General features: G+C 36.3%; 1 non-coding gene across 1 annotated transcript; it reads left to right on the top strand.

Moving 5' to 3' along the window:
• Positions 1 to 2,922: 2,922 nt before the first annotated feature.
• Positions 2,923 to 3,029, top strand: LOC120078840 (small nucleolar RNA R71). The gene has a single exon (XR_005482121.2). It is a non-coding gene; the product is annotated as a small nucleolar RNA R71 (small nucleolar RNA).
• The last annotated feature ends 9,543 nt before the right edge of the window (positions 3,030 to 12,572 follow it).

Raw genomic sequence — 12,572 nt, 5'->3', positions numbered from 1 at the left:
CCAATCGAAGTGTCTTCAACCTTTAACTCTCTGAATTTTCAAAGGATTCAGACTTTCATTGCATCAAATAAACATACCTATACCTAGAGTAATCATCAGTAAAGGTGATGTAATACTCATACCTTCCCTTGGCTCGCATATTCATCGAACCATAGAGGTCGGAATGCACTAACTCTGGAGGCTCTGTTGCTCGATAACCTTTTCTAGTAAAAGGCCTTTTAGTCATCTTACCCTCAAGTCAAGATTCAACACCGATAAAGAATTTTCCTCTATCTCACTTAGAAGACCATTTTTCACCAACCTCTTAATCTTATTGAGATTAATGTGCTGTAATCGAAGGTGCCAAAGTTGGGCATTTTTTTTTGGAGAAACTCGTTGACGTTTATTTTGAGTTACGACAGTTTTAAACATCTCTATGTTATGGAGGGAACTCGTTGCTAACGACCTTAGCACATAGAAGTTATTTTCCAGATATTCGTACAAATTTCAACTCCATTTTTGTGAATAAACACTTTATTTAAATTAAATTCAAGAGTATATTTACACTGTAACAAATAATTTACAAAAATTAAGTTCCATTTCAACTCAGGAACTACAAATACATCATGTGAAACAAGAAATTTCTTCTGTAAAGTCAATTGGACTCCTCCCATTGCCACAGCTGAGACGACGTGTCCACTACCTACTTGCATCATCACTTCACCAGCCTCCAGCTACCGCCATGATCTAATCCTCTAAAAAGAAGAAGAAACATGATTAGTGGTGCTCGAGTAATTAATTCAGGCAGAATCATCATTCTCCACTCATATTTACCTTGTTTTGACTTAGCCTTGGCCACCATCTTCTCCTTAAGCCAGTGGGGATAATTCGTATTCCAGTGTCCGTCTTGGTTGCAGTGGAAACACTTTTCCTTGTCAACCGAGGCCAGACGCCTACCCCGCTGGGCGATAGGATGTGGTTTAGCAGGTGCCTTCCCCTTCCTCTTTCCACCCTTCTTCTTCTTCCACTTCCCAGTGTTAGAAGTAGAACGTGTAGACTTCGTTCCTGAAATCGAACCTTTATGGAACGTTTTCTAAGATGAAGTAACATTTGCCTCACCTTCTCTCTTTTCCTTATTTTTCATTAGGGATTGGAAAGTCTGCAACTAGTTGAAGAGAGGTGTAAGGATATAGTCCACTTTGTTCAGAATAGCACTTTTGACAAAGTGTAGGAAGCTATCCGACAATGAATGTAGGATAATGCTGAACTGGCTGCCCTCATTAATTCGAGAGTCATTCATCTTCGCCACATTGAAGTTGACCATCTTGTTAAGCACGTGTTCTCGAAAAGAGGTGCCTTCCTGCATTTTGGAGTTGAAGATGCATTTCAGAGCCTTGTGCTTGAGCTGTCCAGACGGTTGTCCGAACATCCCCAACAGGGATCACTTATTCAAGGCTAGTTTGTTCACGTCCATGGTGACTTTCCTCTCTTTTCCTTGTCCTCTGGAATCTTTACTGCCTTAATTTGGAGTTTCTGTCCATGAATGCTCATTACAATTTCCCCTCTCGCACATCAAGTTGAGTGCGACCGATTGAAAGGAATGGTCGTCCTAATATGATGGGCAAATCTTCGTCCATTTTATAATTCAAAATGAGGAAGTCTGCCGATAGGATGAATTTACCGATTGAAATTGCGACATTTTTCAACTCTTCTTCAGGGTGTATTCGAGATCTATTTGTGAGCATGAGAGTTTCCTTTGTGGACATAAGTGTGCTGACATTCAATTGTAGATTGATAGCGGCATTACGTTTATACTTGCCCCAAGATCGCATAGTGCTTGGCCACTGTAGGTCCCCCTGATAGAGCATGGGATCGTGAAGATTCCTTGGTCGCCCATTTTAGGTCGGATCATAGCATTTTGCGTTGCAACCCCTATTGCGATCTTTTCTTCTTAATTATTTCCTCTTTGTGTCTTTGCGGAGTCACTGATGGTTAAACTTCTTTTGTCTTAAGATCTAGAGGCTTAAGGGTGGACGCAAATTCAGGTTCTATTTTCTCGGGCGTTTTCAAACTATAGGTCGACGAGTCTTTGGTTATCACGGCATTTAAGTTGGTCGCAATGTGCTTTTCCCCTACTTCCGTAGTCATGTTGTTGCTTAGCAGGGAGACTGCTAAGCATTGTTCCTCCCTGTTACCCTCAGCATTGCGAGGGAGCTCAGTTGAGCTCGACAACACTTCTTGCGGTCTGTTTTTCAGCTCGCCCACAATTTTTCCCGTTTGGATTTCAAGATTTCTAATGGATGTAGCTTGGTTCTAAAGCACTGATTCATTTTTCTCAATGTATTGCTTTAGCAAGTTCTCCAAGGATGAAGATTGCGGTGGTTGTGAGCTGTTAGCTTGGGTTTTCGCTAGATCGTTGTTTTGCGGGAAAAATCCGGGTGGTCTCCTTTTTGTGCCACAGGTTGAAAGTTTTGTTGTTGGTTTTTTCATGCAAAATTTGGGTGGTTACACCACCCGGGGCTATATGTATTGGAGTAGGGATTATCTCTCATGAAGCATATCGACTGCGGGTTTGTTGGGCATTCTTCCATCGGATGTGCATCTCTGCAAATGACACAACTTGCGGTCATTTGAGTAATTGCACCGACCTGCCTTTTCTTCGCTCCCGTATTATTAATTGCGATGCCTTGTATCAGACTCATCATCACAGTCATTTAATTTTGCAGGGATGCGATGACCCCATTGTTTGCGTCATTTTCTTTGATTCTTAATCTCTGATCGTTTTCCCTTCAATCCTCGTGATTTTTGGAAATACGATCAAGTATACTCTTTGCCTCCTCATAGGTTTTGTCGAGTAGACCATCAGTGGCTGCCGCATTGGCAGTGGTCTGCGAAGAGAGATTCAATCCTTGGTAGAAAATCTCCATTTGTAGGCAATCTGGTAAGCCATTGTGTGGACAGTTTCTTACTAACCGCTTAAACCTCGCCCAAGCATCACTGAGCGATTCGTCATCTTCTTGTTTAAAATTTGTTATTAATTTACTTCTCTTAGTGTTCTCAGTTGGTGGGAATTACTTCTTCATAAATTTTTTTACCACCTATTCCCACGAAGTTATCTCTCCCCGTTCGAGAGAATATGCCCATTTCCTCGCCTGATCACACAAAGAAAAGGGAAACAGAGTTAGTCGAACTTCCTCGGTTGAGATATTCGGGAACACAAAAGTATTGCAGATTTCTATGAAGCTCCGTAGGTGGGCGTGGGGGTCTTCGCCACGTCTTCCTCCAAACTGGCCAACAGCCTGAATCATCTGCAACATTATCGACTTCATTTAAAACCTTGATCTATCTAACGCCGGCCTTATGATTCCTGGAGAGAAATCATAGAGGTTTGGTGACTCATAGTCCCAGATGGGTCTATTGCGTCATTCGCCAGAAGGATGGGGTTGGCCATTATATTATTCGCATTGGCGGCCCTTGCGTCTGGTTGCTTCGCCATTCTTGGTGTTCTTTCTTGGTTTTGTTGGTGGTCTCTTAATCTTCTTCTTAATGTCCTCTCAATCTTCGGGTCGTAATTTGCCAGAGATTGAGTGTTTGCAAAGAAATAAAAAAAAATTACCGTTAGCATTCTATTTTGCCGAAGTCCCTAGAAATGGCGCCAAAAACTTGATGTTTGGTTTTATGCAGTGGTGATATAGATAATATGCGTTGATGAAATTGCGTTGTGCACTGAAGTTTGCCCAGCGAAATCCAAGTGTAAATTCCTCCGAGTTTTCTGATAAGTCCAGGGTCGAACACAGGGGCTTGTGAAAATAGATTGCGTTGGTAATTTTTATGAAAGCTTTTGCGGTAACCGTATCAATAAATAAGTCGTTGGGTTTGTTGTTTGCGTTGATGAAAAAGAAATAAAAAAATGCGGCAGAGTTAAGAAGAGATAGTTGCGTTGATAGATGCAACGAGTATGCGATGAACGGGTTGAGAAGATCTTTAGCTAGCGTAAGTTGGGAATGCGTCAGACTATGTGATCATATTGCAACCATGCACATCAAGTCATTTTCCAATGTAAATGCGATGCTCCTAAATCTAGGATGCATCTGTTGAATACAAATTGTCCATAGAGCTCATCCCTAAGCCTCTACTCTTGTTCTATGCGATGATGCAAGATGCATAAAAGAAATGTGACCGCATACAATCATATCCTATCTCTAGCATGCATGCGATGCGTTGATAACAAATAGTGCTCATTCCTAAGCACCTATCTCTTGTTTATGTGTTCTAATCTGACTCTTTCAAGTCTAGATTCTAACCTGACCTTTCCAAGTCTATATCCTGTCCTTAGACTTCCCTTTCGAGTATCTCTAATGGACAAATGAAGCATACATAAACAAGATAATTGCAAAGAATGAAGATTCCTTAGTTGTGCTAGCTAAATGCTTCTCAACCCATTGAACCGATTTAGCTACTAATGCGTGAATAACAGAGAGTGAACAAGTATAAAGAAGGAAATTCCATCTTTGTAAATGAGTTAAGTACAAAATGAAAATGGAAGTTAAAGGTAGAGAGCCTGGTAGCAATTTCTTGCTGACCGAGGCTTTACACTGAAATCTCTATTCTGTTCTAAAGATGTTCACGCTTCTGCAGATGTCAGCCCTCTCTCTGTCCTTGAAGCTTCCGATGCTCTCCCAAGCTTACCGGAACGATCTGTCGGCACAATTTCTTCCCTCTTGTCCATCTTAAAATGGAAGAAAACTAAGAACAAGACGTGTGAAATGAAGTATGAAATCTCTAACTGCTTAACTCGTGAAGCTCTTCTCTGAAGATAGCCCTTGGTATTTATAGAGCATCCATGGTGAAAGGCGGGACAACTTTAATTCTTGACTAATGCGCCGAATAATTGTCACCGATAAAGTTGGATGTACTTTGTGACTGTTATCGGTTGTCAACTTAATTTGGATTCGACTGTCATCAGCTTTTTATCCCATCACGCTTAATTGGCCTTTCACTCAGATGTGGCCACCATGTTACGCTGACCAAGTTGCGGTGATCCTTTTCGGGCAAATGTTTGCGAGCACGATCAATGCAAAGCCTTTTGGTGAAGTTGCGCTCGACCAATGATTTCCTATGATCGTAATTCTTGCATTGCGTTAACGTATATTCTGCATAAAAATACAAAAATCAACAATTCTAATGCGTTGAACGCATGCAACCGCAATATTATGAAAATGATGCTTAATGGATGCAATTTAACATATTTCATCAATGCAATCCAACATTGTTTAAGAACTTAGCACTATGATAACGTGCATTTCTACCTGTTATCAGTTTCTAACTAGCGTAATTCTCGCCAGTCAGTTTATAGGCGCTAAATAGAGCTATTGTGGTGGTTCCATTTAAACGTTGCTGAAAATAGAACAAGCTTAATAAGTCTATGCAAAACCACATTTTAACACCAATTTTAGTTTTAGTAAAATAGTTTCCAAGTACCCTAAGTGATAAGACTTCTATTTTGTAATGATGCCCTAGTAAAGCAGTACAAATGTCATTAGTGGGGTGATCAGATGCCTCTTCACTGGGATGAGAGACTCTCAACGATTAGGTAGAACCAACTCTTGGAACTGCACCTAATAGTCTCCATTCGTTCGGTCAAGAACTGTGAACCTTTAACAATTCCACGTAAGTGTAACCCCTCGTTTTCGGTCCTAGAGTCCCGCCCTAATGCACACACCGTAGGAGAAAAGCAGATTAGGACAAGAAACTAAAGAAATCCTATCCTATACAGGATATCAAATATAAAAACGTGCAAGACTGCCATCCTATAGGGGGACACTTCAAGGGTGCCTTGAGGCGATGCACAGAAACTTTTTCCAATCTAACGAGAGAGATCTTGGGATATGTTGTCCCACGTCCTGCTCCCACTTACTATGAACATTGTCTCCATCCATCTTGATATTGACCTACCCAAACACAATCCTTTAGGGGGATACTTCTAGGGTGCCATGAGGTCGAGGATAGATCTCAAAGTGTAGAGAATAAAGGGAGAAACACGAGAGGTTTAAATGAAGTATCAGATACCCCAAGTACCTCCCACTAAATGTTTTACCTAGGGGTTCATTAACATAGACCATCTGACTACTGATTTTAATCTAAGTCAGTTTAATCTGCTAAAAAACAATGCTTGTCTTTGAAATTAAACAAGTTCAAGTAGTCACATTAAACTATTTAATGGCCCGTCCTTAAATTTGCATGCATGTATTAAATCTATCTAATTCATCTTTCCAGGTTGGTTCCCATATAGGGGTGTTCCATTTCTATCACCTTAAATACCCTAGCCTAGATAGAACTCGCCTTAGACAAAAGGTTCCTTATAGATAGATTTGCTACACTGTAACCTCTTATTAGTCAATTTAATCTTATTAAACCGATTAAAAGATTAAAACCTAGATTGCTAATCTTATTAGAACCGTGATCTTAGGTCTATTTCCATCAAGTTTTAAAACGCTTTTAAAACTATGATTCAAGCCTAAGTTCGCATGCATATCTTTCTTGTAGATTTTAGTTCTAATTTCCTTATAACTCTTATAAAAGAAACAACTAAAACCATACACATTGCCATACAACTAGGTATTTATAACACTTATACATTTAACCTATGTATTATGCTTCATGGAATTTCCGTTCTTTACTATACATAACTTTTATATACAAGTAATGAACCAAGCAAACATGTTGCCATACACCCTTATACTATAACACTTATAATATAAAGATGATGCATGTCTACGCTTTATGTATGCATAAATATAACTCTTACATTATATGATACATGATCATGCTCTTATATAATTTAAATCAGGTTTCTCTAAATCATAACAACAATAAAGAGATGTTGCATGACCAACGCATAACCTACGCACATCCTATGTACATTCACAAAGATTAATTGACTGGGATGTACCGCCTCAAAATCAAAAATAAATTCTATATATTACATATTTGACCGAGCAAACCGGTTTCTAGGCGAACCAGGTTTTGAACTGCCCGGGCGAAGCTCACAATCGTCTAGTAAATGCAGCCGGGTATATATGATCGTTTACCTACGATCGAGTACCAATTACTATGTGATGAAGCGTGAGGCACCCAATCGTTTAACCCACAAGAAAAATCACACAAGCAGGATATACTGTCCGTAGGACAGGGAAAAAAGTCCCATAAAATCAAGACCCCAAATATCAAACAGCTCAACTTCGAGAATATTGTTCAAGGGCATTGCATCCCTTGAAGAAATATTCCCGGTGCGTTGGCAGGGGTCACATTTATAAACAAACTCCCTCTCGTCTTTGAAGAGGGTGGGCCAGAAGTATCCACTTTGAAGGATCTTCGCAATGGTTCTTTACCCAGCGAAATGCCCTCCGTAATGAGAGTCATGACACTCAGCTAAGATGCATTGTGTCTCCTCCTCCGGAACGCATCAACGCATTATGAAGTCAGGGCCTTGTTTATAGAGAAACGGTTCATCCCAAACATAAAATTTGTTGTCATGCACTAATCGTTTCTTTTGCTAAGAGTTGAAGTTGCTAGGAAATTTCTTGGTGGTTAAGTAATTGAATATGTCCGCATACCAAGGTTCCCTGCCTTCAACTCTGAACAGGCTTTCATTAGGAAATGCTTCATTGATTTCTCTCTTGATCTTGCATTTCCTGATTTTCTAGCCTGGATAGGTGGTCAACCACCTGATTCTCGGTTCCCTTTTTGTATACGATATAATTACTATAATATATTTGATACATTATAATATCGAGTAATTTAATTGATAGAAATTAAATATTTGAATATGATTTAAATATTAATTATGTAAATTTGATTCATATAATTAAGTTCAATATAAATGAGATTTTTATTAAATATCGTTGTTGAGAGAATTAAACCATAGATTGTATTGTATTGGATACAATATTGAAGTATAGGTCATATGTTATATTGGATATAATATACAGTTTAATATATATATAATATGATAAAGTGGTTATCATATATATATATATATATATATATACACTAAAGTTTATTATTTAAATTAATTTTAACTATTTTTTTAAAAAAACGAAAAAACTAATTTTGGGGGGAGTTGTAACTCCCTTGCCATTTTTTGCTCTCTCAAACGTGAGAGTTGGAGGTTATCGTCATTCTATGCTTTTTTGGAGAAAACGAACACAGAGTTTCTCTCAACACAAAAAAACGTTATGTGAACATTTTCATTTTCCTCTTTCTCCTTTCTCTCAATAATCTATCCCCTCACAAATCGAAAATAGCCAGAGCCTCATACCCTCCTGGATTCTCATCCAGAGATTACTGCGGAAGCCATTGTGGTGCTCTGCATTTGTTGGAGGGATTTTTCCATTTGAAGAATCATTCTTCAAAAGTAAAGGTTTTTAATCTTTTTTTTTTTTTTTTTTTTTTTTTTTTTTTTTTTTCTAATTTGATTAATGCATGCTGCATTTTTTGGGTTAAATGCATATTTTCTTTTGGTCTCTATAAAATTTTATATTCTGTAAAATATGGAAAAATTTGGACAGTCTGCTTCCGCTTATGGTCTTTTTATAGGGTTGCTTCAAAAACTTTCTCACTTGTTGCCATGCTTAAGTATTTCCGGATTCTTTTATCCATTGTCACATATTATGACTATGAAATATAACAAATGGACGTCAAGATTGTCTTTCTTAATGGTAACTTGAAGAGTGCATCTACATGAAACAACTAAAAAGATTTATTGAACATGGTCAAGAGCAAAAAGTTTGCAAGTTGAATCGGTCTATTGATGAATTGAAACAAGCATCTAGATCTTAGAATATAAGGTTTATAGTGTGATTAAATCTTATGGCTTTGATCATAATCTTGATGAACCTTGTGTCCATAAGAAGATCATCAAAGGTTCTGTCGAATTTTTGGTGTTGTATATAGATGATATCATACTCATTGGTGATGTAAATTTTCTAAATAACATTAAGAATTTGCTAGTTGCTCAATTCAAATGAAAGATTTGAGAGAGGATAGTTTGTTTTTGGGATTCAAATAATAAGGAATCGAAAGAACAAAACGCTAACATTGTCTTAACCATCATATATTAACCAAATGCTTATCAGATATTCGATGTAAAATTCAGGAAAGAAAGTTCTTTTTCTAACGAACAATGTCCTAAGATAGCTTAAGAGCACGTGGAAATGAGATGGAATCCCTATGCATCGACTATGGACAGCCTTATTTATGCCATGTTGTGTATATGGGTCGAAATTAGCTATGCAGTTTGGATATTCAGTAAATAACAATCAAATCTAAGATTTGATCTTTGGACAACATTCAAGACAATCATCAAGTATCTAAATAGAATGAGAGACTATATGCTTGTGTGTGAGGCTAAGGATTAGATGCTTTCAAGATACATAAAACTTTATTTTTAGATTTTTAAGGATTCTATGAAATCCATATCAATATTAGTGTTCACTCTTAACGAAGAAGCTATAGTATGACGAAACATCAAGCAAGGACGCATCGCAGACTTCCAAAGATGAAGGGATTGAAGCTCGTGTGGAAGCGAATAAACACTTTTGCATCAATTTAATTCATGAAGTGTAGAGAACAAAATAGAGAAAACAGAAAGAGATTATGCATGCTTATATCATGATAAAGGAAGAAGAAATTTTACCTTTGAAAACTTTCTTCATTATCTTCTCCAACTCTTCTCTGAGAACTTAAATTTCTTCAAACACCAAATGGACACTACCACATAAGTTACCTTGCTATTCTCTAGGGATAAGGTAAGGCTTGTGAAAACTGTGTTGTTTTGGAGGAGAAGGGGTAAAAAAAGAAACTTGAGAGAATTTTCTCTTTACAGAGAGTGTAGAGTTTTTGTAACGAGAATTCTTGTGTGAAAGAGATTTTTTTTCAATCCAAAAAAAAAAAATATATTCTTCGTTTCATGTTAAAGCAAAGGAAAATTAACTGCGAGGGAAGTTTACTTTCCTCTGTTGGGGTTGGTGCCTTAAATCTCATAGTCTTGTAGTTTGTAATTGCATTTGTACAAATATTTTATTTATTCCTGGTGACACTATGAATATGACATGCTTTGTAGTTGTTACAATTGTTGTAAAGTGCTATAAATGATATGATCCTGATCCTTCATGTGGTGACATGTGACCGGGGGTATTCTATTCAAAGAGTTATAAATCTAGACCACGAAATGAATAATCTCTCTATATAACACCATTACTAGAAGAAACTTACATTCATCAGGATGGTCATAGGTGACTTGATTTGAATCCTAAGTGAGTTGTGAACTCCTACTTATAAAGGCGGGCTTTGATCTGCATGGGTGAGATTGACCAGTTTCATTGACTCTATATGCTTATGAGTGAACTCTTGCCTATGAAGGCGGTCATTTTGGGGATTCGTTTAATTAGGGACCTGAAAACGCAGCTACACAAGAAAGAATTCACTTTTTTCCTTGTGCTAGGGTAAGTAGAGAAATTGCTCCCTTAAGGGTTGTTTCTGGGGCTTGAACAATTTGATGCCATACTCTATCCTGGCTCAAGATGGGTTCGGTTATAGTTGGACTATAACTTATTGTTTATTAGAAGGATCAATCGTACTTAAGGAGTTAGATGTAACTATAGGGGAAAAATGGTAATTTTGGCCCAGCTGTACTTATGAGAAATTTGTTAAGAGCCAATGTGCTGTTGATTGGTTATATCCAATGGACGCATAAATAAATCTATAGTGCGAATAGTGTAATTGTCGGTTTTTAGTGGAGTGATTAGCAGTTAATCGAAATTGATTAATTTAATTAAAGAGTTTAATTAATTAATCAAGTACTGTTGGAGCTTCAATATATAGGTCCATAAGGTCCTCTTGTTAGCTCAATAAGGATTAATGAGAATTGAATTAATTTTGGATTAATTTGAATAATTCAAATTAATTAAAGAGAATTAACTATATAAGATATATTTAATCTAATGTATGTGATATATTATAATATAAAGTTTTGTTTGAGAGCAATAAATGTTTGAGTATGATTCAAATATTAATTATATGAATGTGATTCATATAAAAACTATAGGTTAAAATTAATATGAATATGATTCATATTAATACTACAGGTTAAATTACTATAAGGTATATTATATTTGATATAATATAAACTATAGGTTATGTGTTATATTGGATATAACATATGGTTTGATATTTATATATATTAAATTAGTTAACACATATATATATTAATTAATTAATTAAAATTAAAAATTTTTATTTTTGAATATTTTGAAATTAAATAAAGGGAATGGAGTTATTTTTTAATAACTCCCCTCAACCCTTCATTCTCTCTCATTTTAACGTGGGTGGCAGAGAAGTGGTTATTGTAATCTTCTTGTTCTTAGAGTATTACCCAAGAAAAATCTCAACAAACTATCTGTGTGCAAAAAGTTGGTCTCTATGAAATTTCTCTCAAAAAGCACAAAACTCTCATTTCCAAAATTAATTACTAGATTCTCATCCTTGAGAATAATGGGAAAGAGCTCTTGGTGGTGTCTGTTGTTGTGATTATGAGTTCGTGAATTCGGGGGAGAGTTTGAATTGTTCGTGTAGTACACCGGGAGAGGATTCATGAAGAGCTAGGTCTTCAAGGGTAAGTCCTCTTAATCCCTTCTTCCACTCCAATTGTTGAAAAACATGCTTAATTAGGTTTGTTTAATATTAGTTTTCGTCCTCTATTTGATTATTGTTATGTAAAATTTAAAATTGGAGCACGATCATTCCGTTGCGGATATTCACATACTCCTTCACCCTCAACCTCCCTCTACTTCCTTGTTGTAACTGTAGGGGAGTAATTGATTTAATATAATTAAATTAAATCAATTTAATTTAATTATATCAAATCAAATTAATTAAATAATTAATTTTAATTAAATATGATATATTTAATGAAATCACCCCTCTTTTAACCTATAGTTTTAATATGAATTCAGTTATATTACAATATTCGAATCACATTCAAATATTATTTCTCCCATCTCATCAAGATTAATTTTTAATCTCATTCAAAGTTAATCTTTATATTATAATGTATCTACATGCATTATATTAACCATTTCTCATATAATTTATGCACATTCCCATCTTATAAATATTGATTTTTTAATCTCATTCAAATTTAATCTTTATATATTATAATGTATCTACATACATTATATTAATCATATCTCATATATATAGTGCACATTCCCTAATTAAATTTGAACATTATATTCTATCAAAATTACAAATTCTTGCTTTTACCTGTCATTGAGTTAGTAGGGGGACCTTATAGACCTAAAGATTAGAAGTTCAAATGATTCAAGATTAAATAATTAAACTCATTAATTATATCAATCAATATTCATTAACTATGGTTCACTCTAATAAAGTAGCGTTGTTGCACTGTGCAATAGTGCCATGACTCTTTGGTGCGTAAGGTCACAACGCTGTGACGCTAGGACCAACATCGCTACGTTTTGCCGTATTATAGCCCTGCACTGCAACAAATGGGCTGCAGGGCCATGATACTT

Source organism: Benincasa hispida, chromosome 5 (genome assembly GCF_027475165.1).
Source record: "Benincasa hispida cultivar pf3 chromosome 5, pf3_genome.v1.1, whole genome shotgun sequence".
Classification (NCBI taxonomy): domain Eukaryota; kingdom Viridiplantae; phylum Streptophyta; class Magnoliopsida; order Cucurbitales; family Cucurbitaceae; genus Benincasa; species Benincasa hispida.
Note: the sequence above shows the minus strand (reverse complement) of the source record. Positions and strands in the feature narration are given on the sequence as shown.